Raw genomic sequence first — 15,932 nt, 5'->3', positions numbered from 1 at the left:
CACCAGTAATGCACGTACCCCACTCACATAAGGCCTATCGCGTGAGAAATTTCACACGAACAGATGAAATACAGGTACCCCACTAGCATAGGGCCTATCGCGGGTGAAACCTCCCACGAACAACAGTAATGCACGTACCCCACTCGCACATAGCCTATCGCGTGTGAAACTTCACGCGAAACCCAGGAATATTGGCCCTGTGCGAGCAAGCGGGGTACATGTATTCCTGGGGTTCGAGTGAAGTTTCACCCGCAATTTCAGCAGGCTACGTGTATTCCTGGGGTTCGCGTGAACTTTCACCCGCAATTTCAGCAGGGTGAGTGTATTACGGGGTTCGCGTGAAGTTTCACACGCGAAAGGGCCCTGGTCGAGGGAGTACGTGAATATCAGGGGTGAAAGGCAAGTTTTACACGCGAAAGGGCTACGCCCGTGCACAATACGTCACAGACACGCCTACGTGCTAAGGGCCTCTGGTCCAATTATATCGCGTATGTGTGCTGACGTGCTTACCTGCTATGGGCCTTTGGTCCAATGATATTGCGTACGTGTGCTGACGCGCTTACGCGCTAAGGGCCTTTCCTCGAATTACACGCTGACGTGCAAGATTTTCACGTGCAAAATCACTCCGTATCAAGCTGCCCACACGTACACACATGGAAGACCACGCTCCTGCCCAGAAGGCCATTTTCCTGCTCCCCAGAGCCCCGAGCACGCTCCCACCAGCCATTTGCTGCTGCCTGTCTGCCTGCTGCCCACGTGCCCTGCTATTAGGTGCCTGCACGTCAGCCATCTGCAGGGTTCCAGTTGCTGTGTCCACCCCTGCTGGAACAGAAGACTCCCGACTTTGATTCCATCGCTCCACAGCCCAGCCCGAGGACCCAGTTGCCCACCCACTCCTGCCTCTGGGGTTGCCATGTCGGGCACTACACCATCTGGCACCACTGGCAACCCCCAGCCAGAGAGGCAGAGGGCCACCAGCTTCACTGCCACCGAAGTTGGTGTCCTGGTGGAGCATGTCCTGGGGCATTATGATGCCCTCTTCGGAACATCACGCGCCAACAAGGAAGGACGGGGAGGATCTGGGACGACGTAGTGGTTGCCATCAACGCGGTGGGGGTGGCAACCCGCGACATCAAGCACGTCAAGAAGCGCTGGGAGGACTTCAGGTCCAGGACCCTCCACAAGGCCCGGCGCCTCGCGGAGGGGGGCCGGGCACGCCTGAGTGCCATCCAGATGAGGGTCCTGGAATGCGTAGGCCCAGTGCTCCACACCCAGATCCTTGGGAGGCAGACTCGTCTGGAGTTGAGCAGTAAGTGGCCAAGCATTGCTGTGTGAGACAGTGCATGTTGCAGTGTGCTGGTATTTTGATGCTTGCCTCTATGTGTGACATAGGCCATGTATGGATATGTGTGTGTGCAGGGACATCATGGTCATGCATGTGAGACCAGTTATGTGTGAGCCACATGGTTGGTGGATGTGTTTTGAAGCAACATGGGGAGCTCTATGTGGAATGCACACATGAATGCATGGCTGTCTCTGTTCCTGGACATGGAGGGGGGGTGAGGAATGGGTGCTGATGTCATGTACATGTATGGTGCACATGTGTGTGTGTGTGCCTGAGAAGTGTGTGTGTGACTTTGAAACGCCATGGATGCATGTGACTTTGAAGGCAACATCTTGGTTTACAGGGGCCCTTCTACATGGATGTTGATGTTGATTGCAGGCGCACGGACTGTTTCTGCATGTGTGTTGTGTGCATTCACCCATGTGTTGTGGAATGACAGGATGGAAGTGACATTCGACAGTGCCACTCATGTGTTATTGCTTCCTGTCTAGGGTATTTTGTAATGTACCCTGATGCTTGTGTTCTATGTCTCCCTCTACGCAGCGTCAAGTGAAGAAGAGGGCGGAGACGGCGCTGTGGAGCCAAGCGGCGGGGATGCCTCCACTGGGCGGCGACGCAAGGCCCAGCCACCCTCCCAGGAATTACCATCATCCGGGAGCGAGGGGGCTGGTGCTGCGTCTGCCTCAACGGCTGTGGCGGAAGGGCCGGGTGAGCCCCCACAGGGGCTTCCAATGGCGGCAGACGGTGTGGAGACATCCAGGTTGGTGGTCTCCACAGAGGAGGAGGAGCCCGCTACTGAGCCGCACATGGGGCCTGGTGGGGGTAGTACCACTGGTGCAAGTGGTGCAGGCCAGGGCCAGGGTCAGGAGGCAGCACAGGTCACCGCAGAGGGGCCTGTGCATGTCGCTGTCCTTGACCCTGTGACTGCACCATCATGCACCAGCAGGGAGGCCTCGTCCCAGGCCCGTCCGCAGGTAGGGGAGAGTGCCATATCACCTGCCTCTCCACTACCTGCGGGCGAGGTGTCCCGCGTCTGTATGGAATCCGTCCTGGTGGGTGTCGCGTTGCGCACGCGTGTCATTCGTGATGACGTGTGTTCTTCCTGGGTGGAGAATGCATGCCATCACGAAGAGCAGCGTCATGACGTGGCACTGCTGGGAGGGGCCCTGGTCGGAGGGTTCCTACATGTGACGCGCACTCTGGCGTACCTCTCCTCCTCTGTGGAGGCTATGCGCTGGTCGTTCTCCACATCGCCTTCCGGCCCAGATTTCACCAGGGCCCCCTGTGGACCTGGCCTGACCAACACAGCCAGCTTGGTGGAGATCCCATCCCTGCCACAGTCGGGAGTTGGCGGTCCAGCAGGGGTGGACACCACAACTGGAGACCAGCAGATGGAGGATGTGCAGGCACCATCGGACAGGGCACATGGACAGCAGCAGCAGGAGCAGGCTGTAGGTGGGAGCAATGATGGCTCGAGGCCATCAACATCGGAGGGGCAGGCATCGGACGGAGGGCAGGAGGACCCTGGACGGGAAGTGTCTTCCGTGTGGCAGCGGATGGGCCATGAGATAGATGCGGAGCGGCAGCGGGCGGAAGAGGCACGGCTCACGATGGTCAGGGCGGAGAACTCCATGCGTAGGGCCTTGAGGAGGGCCGAGTGCTTCGAGGCCATTCGCAGGGACCTGGAGTTCCAGTTGTCATCGTCCCTGCGAACCCTCGGGCCATGGAAGAGGACTGCCTCCGGGAGATCGAGCAGGAGTTCGATGATGCCCGGGCCCGGAACATCAACATGTGAGCCGTTGGACTTGCCCGCTGCCCTTGTAAATAGCTATTATGTTAGTGTTAGGTTTCCTTTGGTTTTTTCTTTATTTTGGACCTTTTGGACAATGGACCACATTTTTGTATATAGTTTTTTTTATTAGGTAGAAGTTTTTGATAGGTTTCATTTCTTCAGTTGGGATCATGGACCCTGGATTGTTCATCTGTATATAGGTAACAGTTGGATTCTATTTATTTTTTTGGATTTCCCCATGGAGCAATGGTTTTCACTTTTGTTTTTCACTTGGATTTAATTTTTGGAACTGTGACTTTGGACAGCTTTCCTTTGGATTATTATTTTACGGACATGCAGCTTTTCTTTTTTAATTTCCATTGTCGTTTGTTTGATTTTAATTCCATTCATGTTGCTTTTAATATATTTTTGTCTTCAAACTTCAATATGTGGTATTATCTCATTGGTTTCATGCATGTCATGATATGGGTTTTGAGATTCACTCGCACCCATTGTGTGTGTGTGACAGACATGTGTTCATTTACATACTTGCCATTGGGGTTGTATCATGTAATTGGCATTTCTATGTGGGTGGATGCAATACTTGGGTGGGTCTTTGGCATGTGGAGGCTGGCCATAAGGGCCAGGGATCTAGATTGTGATGACGTGTTGGCTGGGGGACATGTGTCAGGGCCTGCAGGCATGTGCCCTGCACTGCTGGGGGGTGGGGGTGCAGGGGACATGTGTCGGGGCCTGTTGGTAGGTGCCCCGCACTGCTGGGGGGTGGGTGTGCAAGGGGACATGAGTGTGGGCCTGCTGGCAGGTGACCCTCAGTCCTGGGGGGTGGGGGTGCAAGGGGACATGAGTGGGGGCCTGCTGGCAGGTGCCCTGCACTGCTGGGGGGTGGGGGCGCAAGGGGACAAGAGTGGGACATGAGTGTGGGCCTGCTGGCAGGTGCCCCACACTGCTGGGGGGTGGGGGTGCAAGGGGACATGAGTGGGACATGAGTGGGGGCCTGCTGGCAGGTGCCCCGCACTGCTGGGGGGGTGGGTGTGCAAGGGGACATGAGTGGGGGCCTGCTGGCAGGTGCCCCTTAGTGCTGGGGGGTGGGGGTGCGAGGGGACATGAGTAGGGGCCTGCTGACAGGTGCCCCTCAGTGCTGGGGGTGCAAGGGGACATGAGTGGGGCCTGCTGGCAGGTGACCCTCAGTGCTGGGGGGTGGGGGTGCAAGGGGACATGAGTGGGGGCCTGCTGGCAGGTGCCCTGCACTGCTGTGGGGTGGGGGTGCAAGGGGACATCGGTGGGATATGAGTGGGGGCCTGCTGGCAGGTGCCCCACACTGCTGGGGGGTGGGGGTGCAAGGGGACATGAGTGGGGGCCTGCTGGCAGGTGCCCCTCAGTGCTGGGGGGTGGGGGTGCAAGGGGACATGAGTGGGGGCCTGCTGGCAGGTGCCCTTCAGTGCTGGGGGTGGAAGGGGGCATGAGTGGGGGGCTGTTGGCAGGTGCCCCACACTGCTGGGGGGGTGGGTGTGCAAGGGAACATGAGTGGGGGCCTGCTGGCAGGTGCCCTGCACTGCTGGGGGTGGTGGTGCAGGGGGACATGAGTGGGGGCCTGCTGGCAGGTGCCCCTGACTGCTGGGGGGTGGGAGTGCAAGGGGACATGAGTGGTACATGAGTGGGGGCCTGCTGGCAGGTGCCCTGCACTGCTGGGGGGTGGGTGTGGAAGGGGACATGAGTGGGGGCCTGCTGGCAGGTGACCCTCAGTGCTGGGGGGGTGGGGGTGCAAGGGGACATGAGTGGGGGCCTGCTGGCAGGTGCCCTGCACTGCTGGGGGGTGGGGGTGCTGGGGGAGATGAGTGTGTGCATGCTGGCAGGTGCCCTGCACTGCTGTGTGGTGGGGGTGCAAGGGAGTAATGCATTGGTGATCACTAGTGCAAGGTGACACGTGACTTGGCTGGGAGGTCATGCCCATGGTGGATGGGCTGCCTGCAGGACATGACCAGGGGTGCAGGGTAGTCCCCTGTGGTGTGGTCTGCCTGCAGGGGCCGTGGAGGGTGTAGACGGAACACCTGGGAGGACCCACACTGCCAATTCACATGTAGGACTCCCCTGCACCCCTGAAATACACGTACCCCACTCGCACAGGACCTATCGCGTGTGAAACTTGCCCGCACTCCAGTAATACACGTACCCTGCTGAAATCGCGTGTGGAACTTCCCACCCTCCCCAGTAATACACACACCCTGCTGAAATTGCGTGTGGAACTTCCCGCGCACCCCAGTAATACACGCACCTTGCTGAAATCGCGTGTGGAACTTCCCGCGCACCCCAGTAATACAGGTACCCTGCTGTGATTGCGTGTTACACTTCCACGCACCCCAGAAATGCATGTACCCTGCTGTAATCGCGTGTGGAACTTCCCGCGCACCCCAGCAATACAGGTACCCTGATGAAATTGCGTTTGAAACTTCCCGCGCACCCTTGTAATACACATACCCTGCTGTAATCGCGTGTTGAACTTCCCCGCACCCCAGAAATACACGTACCCTGCTTAAATTGCATGTGTAACTTCCTGCGCACACCAGTAAGACACCTACCCTGCTGAAATCGCATGTTAAACTTCCCGTGCACCCCACTAATACAGGTACCATGCTGAAATCGCGTGTAAAAGTTCCCTGCACCCCAGAAATACACGTAGCCTGCTGAAATCGCGTGTGGAACTTCCTGCGCACCCCAGTAATACTGGTACCCTGCTGAAATTGCGTGTAAAAATTCCCCGCACCCCAGAAATACACGTACCCTGCTGGAATCGCATGTGGATCTTCCCGCGCACCCCTGTAATACACGTACCTTGCTGTAATCGCGTGTTGAACTTCCCCGCACCCCAGAAATACACGTACCCTGCTGAAATGGCGTGTGGAACTTCCTGCCCACACCAGTAATACACGTTCCCCGCTCGCCGTTTGCTGCTTGGCAGCCCTGTATACTGGTCCAGGGTTAGCGCAGCCCTTTGCGATGAATTCAGAATTTTGATGGCTTTTCCTTGCGCAAGGGCGTTCTTGGGGGCGTAACTGGCGCAGCTGCAGGGTCGCTGCGCCACACTGCGCCACGGCTGGTTTTGGAGGCTGAAATCCATAAATATGCTGTGCGCGGATATCGATTTTAGCGCACGCGGCTGGCGCAGACATTCGCACGCGCACACTGTGTGCCAGCCACGTGCGCCACTTTTGTGCGAAATTCTATGAATTACCCTGCTGGTTTTCTTGAACATTTAAATAAAGAAATTACTTATGTAATGTAGTTGTGCAAAAATAACACTTGTTTAATTTAAACATTTTTCTTAAGAACCATTTTAATGAGATTGTACATTACAGATATGAAACAGTGCATCATACTACAGAGTTTCTAGGTCATTTGTGTCACATGGCTGCAGAAAAGAATGAACTGTATTTAACTGTCTTACACATCTTGCTTTGGATAAGGTACATTATGGAAGTGAACACTAATGCACAATAGATTCTGCTTGCTTGCTTTAGGTAAGGTACTTTATAGAGGTTAGCACTAATGCACAGTGCATTTTGTTTAGTAAGCATGCACCCATTTGGCAAAAATATATTCTGCAATGTCTTGTGTAGAAGAAATTACTTGTATGTGTGAGGCTAAATGAGCTGAACTGTCAAGCAAAGTTATTTTGTGGGAAACTAAATATATTGTGTTTGAGGGCTACTTGCTTGATATTTCAAAGATGCTGAAATGTATCACATTAACTCATAATTCTATTTATAGCAAATCCTTGTTTGATTTTAAGAAAATTGTATTTGGGAACAAATTGTCATTTCTATATAGCCTTCCATGGTCCGCTCAACCACTCATTGGAAATGTTGCAGCCGACACTTTTGTTTAGTAGATCAACATTCTCAATAATATTGATTTTCTGAAACTTATTTGGCACCACAGTTCTAATCAAATAATTCTTACTTCAGATACCAAAAACAAATACCTCTGCCCTGCAATAGATGACACATGGCTACAAGATCAGGCAGCACAGGAAAATGTTCTCAAAGGAAAACAACTTTGGTTGTTAGGCAATGGTAACTGTGACAGTCATTGATTTAGGGCAAAGTATTGCACATATAATTTCCAGAACTTGCCCACTAACTACATTGTTAGCTCTGTGATGGTCCAGGTTATATAACATACTTCCTCTATTTTGATGTGTAAGTATTGTTATGTAAAATCTATTGGGCCTCATTCCGAGTATGGCGGTAAGGGATAGCGGCCACCGCTAACGAGAGCGGTGGCGGTAATCCCTTACCGCCATACTCCGAGTTCCCTTTGCGCCATGGAGGTTTTAGCAGGTGTTAAAAACCATGGCGCTAAGGGACCTTGATGTTAATTACACCACCGTAATTTACGGTGGCGTAATTAACGCCTTCCCCACTCCCATTATGCCCTATGGGGCAAGAATGGGAATGGGGAAGGGTAAATGGGGATTGGGGAATTACCGCCCCGCCAACCTTGGAATGGGGCGGTAATTCCGCCATCCACCAAGGCGCTGCCGGTCCGGGTACGGCGTCAACCAAGGCGTTAATAGCGCCATTGGTTAGCGCCGTACTCGGAATGAGGCCCATTGACTTTCTTCAATTCAAAGATTTTGAAGACAAACTAAAAGCCACTCACAGGCATGTGAGCATAGAAAGAGTTATGCAAGCGAATGTCCCGCAGATCCAGTATTCATTTAATGTTGGGCATATGTCAAAGTCTGTGGCAAAGAAAATAAATGCTGTACATCTGAAAAAAGGTTGTGAAGAACTGGTAAAATGATTGCAGTGAATAAGCCGCTGTTGAGGTGTCAAATCACTTTGCTGGATGCCTTCCTGAAGCCCTGGCTCCTTTTGTGAAATGCTGCAAATGCCGCACACAAAAGCGGGTTCAGGAGACCCTTGCAGCGAAGGGCACCGCTGCTGAGGCACCTCATCACGTTGCTGGATGCATTCCTGAAGCTGCGCCCCCTTTGGGATGCCATAGAGGCCATGCACAAAAGCTGGGTCATGAGACCTTGCTGCAAAACTCGCTACTCCAAATGGCACCACTGTTGAGGCATTGCATCACTTTGTATTTTATTGAATTGAATTTATAAAGCACTTTTCCGCCAAAAGCACTAATACAAAATATTTAAAAAACTACAACAGTACAATCAAAGGAACAATGCAAACCAGATAAAAACAGCAGAAAGGGGGACAGAGAGCATTGTTCAACTATTTGAGAGACGAGATAAAGAGTTTCAGTTTTTAGGCACAAGAAAGGCAAAAGAGCAGTAATGAGAAGATGCACATGGAGGTTTTGGAACAGAAAAAAGTAGCTGATTCTGGGAGCAAAGGGCCCGGTGAAGGGGAATAGAGTGAGATACTTGAGGAAAGATACAGAGGAGTGAGACCATGGATGTACTTAAAGACAAAAGAAAGAAAGTGATAAAGGAAACAAGACTGTAAAGGAAGAAGCAAAATGGAAAAAAGAGAAGGTGTAATTGAGGAATGCAGAGACACGTAAAAAGGAGGCAAACAGAAGAATTGCAGATAGAATGGAAAGGAAGAAGATGAGAAGTGAGAAGATCAACAATGTCTGAGCAGTAATCTAGTTGAGAGAAAACCATGCAGGAAAGAAGTAGCTTGATAGCGTGAAAAGACAAATAAGTTTAATAAATTTGAACTCAGCCAATATTAAACAAAGCATAGCTGCAAGATCGAGTAGTAGAAGAGACGTGCAGGGAAAAAGAAAGAGGGGTCAAAGATTACACCCAGATTTTGAGCAGAGGGATAGAACAGAAAAGAAGAATGGGGAAAGGAAAGGGAACAAGGGGGGAGAGTAGGAGGAATAGTAGTGGCAGGAAAGAAGAGAAACTCAGTCTTTGATGGATGAAGATGTAGAAAATGGGAAGACATCCAATTTTGAACAGCCAAAAGGCAGTTCTAAACAGTAGAATGCAAAGAACAATTGAAGGAAGAGAAAGAAAAGTAAAATGTCAGCATACAGATGAAAAGAAAGGTTGACGAGTTAAGAGTGGAAAGTGGAGCAGTGTATAGTGAAAAAAGACGTGGGCCAAGGACAAACCATTGGGGGACCCGTAAGGGAGAGGATCAGAAGGAGAAGTCTGTCAGCCCACATTACTGAGTAAGTCCGCTGAGAAAGATAAGGTTGGACTATTGAAGAACAGAGCCAAATAGACAGAGAGAAGAAAGGGAGGAAATGCGAAGAGAATGATCAACAGTATCAAAAGAAGCAGAAAAGTCAAGAAGAATAAGAATAAAATAGCCTCCATGAAAGCCTTCTGCCTTTGGGATGCTGCACAAGCCGTACACATAAGCTTGGTCAGGAGACCCTTGCCGGGAAGCTGCAGCTCCAAGGGCAACGCTGTTGAGGCACCACATTGCTTTGATGGTTGCCTTCCTTAAGCTCTTAGTCCTTCGGGATGCCGTACATTCGGCACACAAAAGCTGTGTTAGGAGACCCTTTGGTGAATCCTGACACTCTAATGGCACTGGTGTTGTTGCTGTTTGGGCGGAGAGGGCTGAAGGTGGAAGGGACAGGAATTTTAAGGGGCAGACGATTGGCCATGCCGTTAGTTTAAGCTGAAAAGCTGCTGCAATCTAGATAAATCATATTGTATATTTACACTCCTTCATGGTGACTGTAAATTGGTGCCATGTGGTCTCCTCAGGGTGTCAGGGCTGTAATTCTGTGTCGATCCCGGCCTGACTTTTTAAAGTTGGTAAAAGGGGAAGGAGACAGACTAAGGCAGCCCTCCAAGCCAGTCGGGCGTTCAATTTTACAGCAATTGGTGTTACTTAGGAGCTAGATGAATGACAGACTATAGAGCTTGGCTAAAGCGGAAGGAGATGGACTAAGGTAGCCTTCCAAGCCAGTTGAGAATTCCTTTAGCAGCTCTTAGTTCAAATTAAGGTGGCATTGAGCTGCAAGATGGGTTTTAGTGTAAATTATGCTCTCTCTCTCTCCTGGGCACCTTACGGGCCAAATTTAGCTTTTTATTAAGTTATTCCAAATGGGTTCTGTAGACAGACATGATAACACTGATACTTTAGGTCACTATTCCGTTTCACTTATCGATTGATGTGCTTTGCAACCTGAAGTAAACTGCACTGAGAATGGGCGTGTGTGGCGGGCTGACATACCACAGAGCAGACGTTGGTGGAAGGTGAGCGTTGGTGTGCTCTCTCCCGACCTGTTGCCTCAACCTGGCATGGTGCATTTCTTTGCAGTGCACTGTCGTGCAAATATCTTGGAAACCATGCATCCTAGGGCCTGGACCTCAAATGTTGTTCCTAATGTTGGGGAAATCCAGGGAACGGGGTGGGATGTCTGAATGCCATGTAGCCAGTAATGGCTGGAGGGTCATAACAGGAAACTAGGCAAAATTTGGTGCGGATTGGTGAAACGGTGTGGAATTGTGTAAGAAACATCTCTTCGGCAAGCCACAAACTTACAAACCCACAAACAGATTTTGACTTGTGCTGGGAAGTCCAAATGTCATGTAGCCAGAAATGTCCCAACAGGTAATTATTTTTTTTAAAATTTATTTTATTGTATATGGTAAAAAAAACCTTTACAAAGTAAATACAAAATTGATCACATAGATATAACATTAAAATTCATACAAAAATAATTACGTTAAAAATTAGCACAAGGCAGATAACATAAAGCATAAACTTAGCATAATTCCAGTACAAATTGATTAGATCTCAAATTCCACATAGATTGCATTCTTTCAGCATCAAATCAATATTTGCCAGAATCTGTGTCAATCTAATGATGAGCTTATTATTATCTCCATTCATACATCTTTGCCATAATGTCTCCCGGGACAAGATTGAGTGAGAATACATAAAATTGCAAAACCTAGATTGGTGCAAATCTTGCAACAGAGGAGCGGAATTGCATGATGTATTTTGATCTAAACCCCCACTTTCTTCTAAACTGAGCATACTCATAATAAGAGCTATATAATACTATTCTGTCAGCCTGGCAGCTCCAATAATATAAATGCAGTTTCAGTCTGCAACTAGGCAAGCCCAATAATAAGTCCTCCCTCAAAATTCCTAATAATGACATTAGATCATTCATTTTACCCGCATATTCAGTTATTGATCTTACCCTATCTATTTTAAGCGGGTCTCTTAAATCTTCATAGAGGGAATTACTTGGAGGTTCAAGAATTTTTACATAATTATTCAATAACCGCCAGTTCCGTTTTGCTGATAGGGGTAAAAGACCCAATTCATGTCGTACAATGTCATTTGGCACAGCAGGGGGTAAGCCAAGTACTTTTTTCCATATACCCCACTGTACAGTGTCTAATATGTCATCCACCTCATATGAACACATATCGGTTATATACATGATTATAGGCTCGACTTTTAAAAGGTAAAACTGAAGTATAGGCAAAAGTGAAAATTCACAATATTTAGCCATCATTATGCGCATTTGTGAGATTAGAGGTTTGATTCTGATTTGAATTTGGTCCTTCCACCATGTTATAGAAAAGGCATCAGATAAACCCAAATACTTAATTTCAGAAGCTACCTCAATCCGTCTACCGTCAATCGACCAGTTGTAGGAGCACAATTGTTTTTTTCCCATCAGATAATATAACAATCGATGACTTAGAGTGATTCACTTGTAGGTTATGGGATACAGCAAAATTGCTAAATGTGTTCATCTTATTCTGTAAACCAAAAGGGGCTTTGTCAAGAATAAGAATATCATCAGCAAAGCCAATATAGTTCAGTTTAAAACTTCCATTCTTAATTGGGTAAATAATTTCCTTTGCCCAACAATCCTCCACATCACAGATGTATAAATTAAACAAAACAGCTGCCAGCGTACAGCCTTGTTTAACCCAATTTTGGAAGAAATTGGGTCAGTAAGTGCGCCTTCCCTATTAAGTCGTACTCTATAGTTGGTATGAGAGTGTAATAGGGCAATAAGCGCTACCAAGTGACCCGGAAAATCCATTGCTAGAATCTTAATCCTAAGTAATTCTTGCAATACTGTATCAAACGCTGATCTTAAATCAGGCGCTGCAATATAAACTGCACCCATATGATGGTGTTTTGTATTCACTTGGATATGGGATAATATAGTAGCATTTAGGGAGAAGCCCATGCGGCGTCTAAAGCCGGTCTGATACATTGACAGTGTAGAATTCTTTTTCATAAATTTGTGGATTTCTTCGAGAATTAACAGAGAGAAAACTTTGGAAGAGGCATCTGTTAATGCAATGGGTCTAAAATTCAGAGGATCATCTGTTGGTCCTTTTTTATGAATAGGGATGATAATAGCAGAGCACCACGATTTAGGTACATCTTGCAGAAGAATGATGGCATCGAATCTGTACTTTAATATTCTTGCCCATAGATCGATATCAGATCTATAAAGGCAGGCAGGAATGCCATCAGGCCCAGTAGCCCTAGAAGAATTTAACTTCATAATAGCCCTAGATATGTCTTCATGTCCCCAAGACGACTTAGTCGGGATGGCCTTACTATAGTTAATTCTGGAGTAGTTCAAAAATTGATTTGGTGTATCATATTTGGATTTAATGTAATGCGACCATACTTCGGCCGATATGCCGTTTTCCTTCGGACCATCATTAGATGCATTCGATGTCCTCAATATCGACCATATTTTCCGTGTATCGCTTTTAAACAAATTATACATCATATTGCGATTATTGTTTAGGTACAGTTTTGTCCTTAAATTGTTCACCGCAGTTTTGTAACTATGAAGAATATTCTTTTTTAAGAAATAATACTCATGCGGTTCTAGACCTAATTTAGAATGTTGACGGATCTTATTATTCTTAGACTGCTTTAGATGGAAAACTTCCATATTAAAGACATGTAAGTGCTGTTTTTTATATGAGGGTATTTTTCTTTTTTTTATCATCGCAAAGAGGTGATATTCTATCCTCTCAGCTAAAAGCATATCAATGCTGTTAGGGTCAAGACATAATTCAGACCCAACTATGTTCATCAACGGATCAGCTTTTATTCTGCTTGTCAACTGATGACAAAGGGAAGGGTTCCATCTAACCGAAAGACCCACCCTATCATTTTCCACTAGAGTAAGAAGCCTGTCGGATTCGAAAAACCAGCTATTTACTTTTACCTTTAAGGAAATTGCATGGTGATCACCAAATCCCAGTTTCTTTATGTGTACTAAATCTTGGCAGTTCTGCAAGATTGAGGATTGAAAAAAGTGATCAATGTGTGAGTACAACCCTCCTCTTGACCATGTGTGGGCGGAGCCCTGTTCAACAGTGGGGACTACTTGAATATCCCAATTTAGAAAAAATTCAACCCATTTTTTCCCATTCTTCCTAGTGTTACTTATATTTGTTAGGCTCCGTCCCATACATGTGTCATCATACAAGCAGGAGGAATTAAAGTCACCACCAACCACAACACCCAAATGTGTATAACGGGAAAATGCACCTTCAAGGATTGCATCAAGAATACTGGTTGATTCATTTAAGGTGATTTTACTCCTATTCCAATATACACACATAATAAGGAAGGATTTTTCACATTGGATGCCTGCAGTTAATTCGATAGCTATTACAAATGCATCCTTGCATATACATTTAGTGGTGTATTTACAGGGATTACTAATAAGAATTGCCAAACCCCCAGAGGTTCTGCCCTTTTCCCCTCTTAACGCTGGCTGTGTATAACAATCAAACCCTTCCACATTAAAATGGGTTAGATGCATTGTTTCCTGGAGTAGTAAGAAAGCAGGATGTGCCTTAGCTTCAACTGTGCCCCACCATCTATTAAAGTTAGCGAGCCCACAACTATTCCAGGAAATACATTCAAACGGTTGGTCAAGCAGCGTAGGGCTAGGGTGGTATAGCCAGGGTTTTAACCAGCGCTGCTGTACTCAAATTATTATACCCAGACAAGGTGGCAGCCATAGCCAAGATCTGTTTTACAAACTCTTCATTAATTTGGGGTGGTTGTGCATTCTCCACATTTTGTTTAACTACTCGGTTTTTCCCAAAAACATTTTGCCTCTATATCAGAATTTAGGATATATGGCGTTAGTCCCACATAGACGAAGTTCTCTCTTTGCTCCCAAACCAGTTTCATGATCAGTCTGGAATAGAATCCATAAGTCATCCTGTTGTTATGGACAATAGCCAGTCTCACCCAGTCTATGTCATCCGACCCTATTGTTCTCAGACAGGGAATAGTATGAAAGGCTTTCAGAAGTGTAGAGCGATTAAGGTTAAATTTCGTATTATTTTTTCGATCGCTTTCCCAGCCGAATATAAAGGGCGGATCTTCAATGAGATCAAGATCATTAATGATGTCATTTTGCTTAATGTTTGAATCATATGTCGCACCAACTTTAGGTGGAGCTGTTATTTTCATGGGTGAGCCACAACCTTTTTCTTTATGTTTCTCATCATTTGTAGGTTGCACACTTACATCATTGATAACAGGTGTCACATTCATAGTGTGTGCTAGCCGTTGTTCTCTTAGTGGCTCAATATTCAACACACCCATCATCCATGGCTCATCGAGAGTGGGTTTAGTATCTCGACCATCTTCCACTCTCTTCAACTCAATTGCACTCTTTGCCGTTTCAGTAGTTTTAATTTTGTTACGGGATGTTTGCTTGTGGGAGATGGGATAAAATTGGGAAAGAGACAACTGTAGCCCCCTAGTCATAGTGCCAGGAGGAATCGGGCTAGTAGGAGGTGCAGTTCTACATTCCTTTTTCCCATTTTTCCCAATAAGATTCTTATTATCATTCTTATTAGGCCCTGCTTTATTAGTTGTTTTTTTCTGATCTTGATTTATTTTGGAAGGATTTAGGTCCAATAGAACTTTGGATTCATCATCAAGCTGGGAGAGATCAATGACCGCCTCGGTCTCAGGTATGGTGGTCATTATTTGTGGCTGGGCAATTGACACTTTCTTAGCTTGTTTCTTAGTGCACATGCTTTGGCCTTCCTTTTCATTGCCCTCCCAGCAAGCCTCTTTTCTTTACGAGTGAGAACAATCTTGTGATTAGATGATGAGTCATATTCATTTTGATCTGATTGGATAGGTAAGTTCCTGTCCACGTACTCTTCAGAAAATTCAATCAGATCAGTCAGAGGGGAGAGACTATTTGGTACATCATAATTATCACTCACCTCCTCTACAGCATTAGGGAACTGACTCAAAATACATGTAGGACAGGAATCAACCTTCAAATGTTCCAAATGGCGTTCGATCTTTTGCACAGAAGTTAAAACTTTGAATATTTCATCAATATTCTCATCGGTCTGTGTATGAATCGATTGCTTAACAATTGGGGTCAATACACTTGCAAGTGGTCGTGTTTTTATTGAAGGGATGCCAAAGATCCCTTCAAATTGATTAGCACTGTCAACCATGACCTTCTCAGTAGTATGTCTCTCTGATAGAGTAGCTACAGCGTCATAGGCAAACAAAAGACCTTCAATCCTGTTAGTTTTATTAGTAAGTTCCCCAATTGCCGCTCTCATAATTCCAATCTCATAATGCGAACGCTCGTGTCCTTTATCAAGTAAGTCCAAAATTCTCGCCAGTACAGGAAAGTCAGGACTTAGTGAGGGTACATCAAGGGTAATATTCTCTGAGCGGACCTCATTGTCAGAGACTTCTTTATCTCTATCAATCAAACTTGATTGAAACTCCTGAATGTCTATGGTCATTTTGTCATTAATTACAGGTTGAGGACTCTTAGCCATTGGGGAGCTCACTAGAG

Source organism: Ambystoma mexicanum, chromosome 2q, assembly GCF_040938575.1.
Source record: "Ambystoma mexicanum isolate Mex_15411 chromosome 2q, UKY_AmexF1_1, whole genome shotgun sequence".
Classification (NCBI taxonomy): Eukaryota; Metazoa; Chordata; class Amphibia; order Caudata; family Ambystomatidae; genus Ambystoma; species Ambystoma mexicanum.
This window is presented reverse-complemented; position numbering follows the sequence as displayed.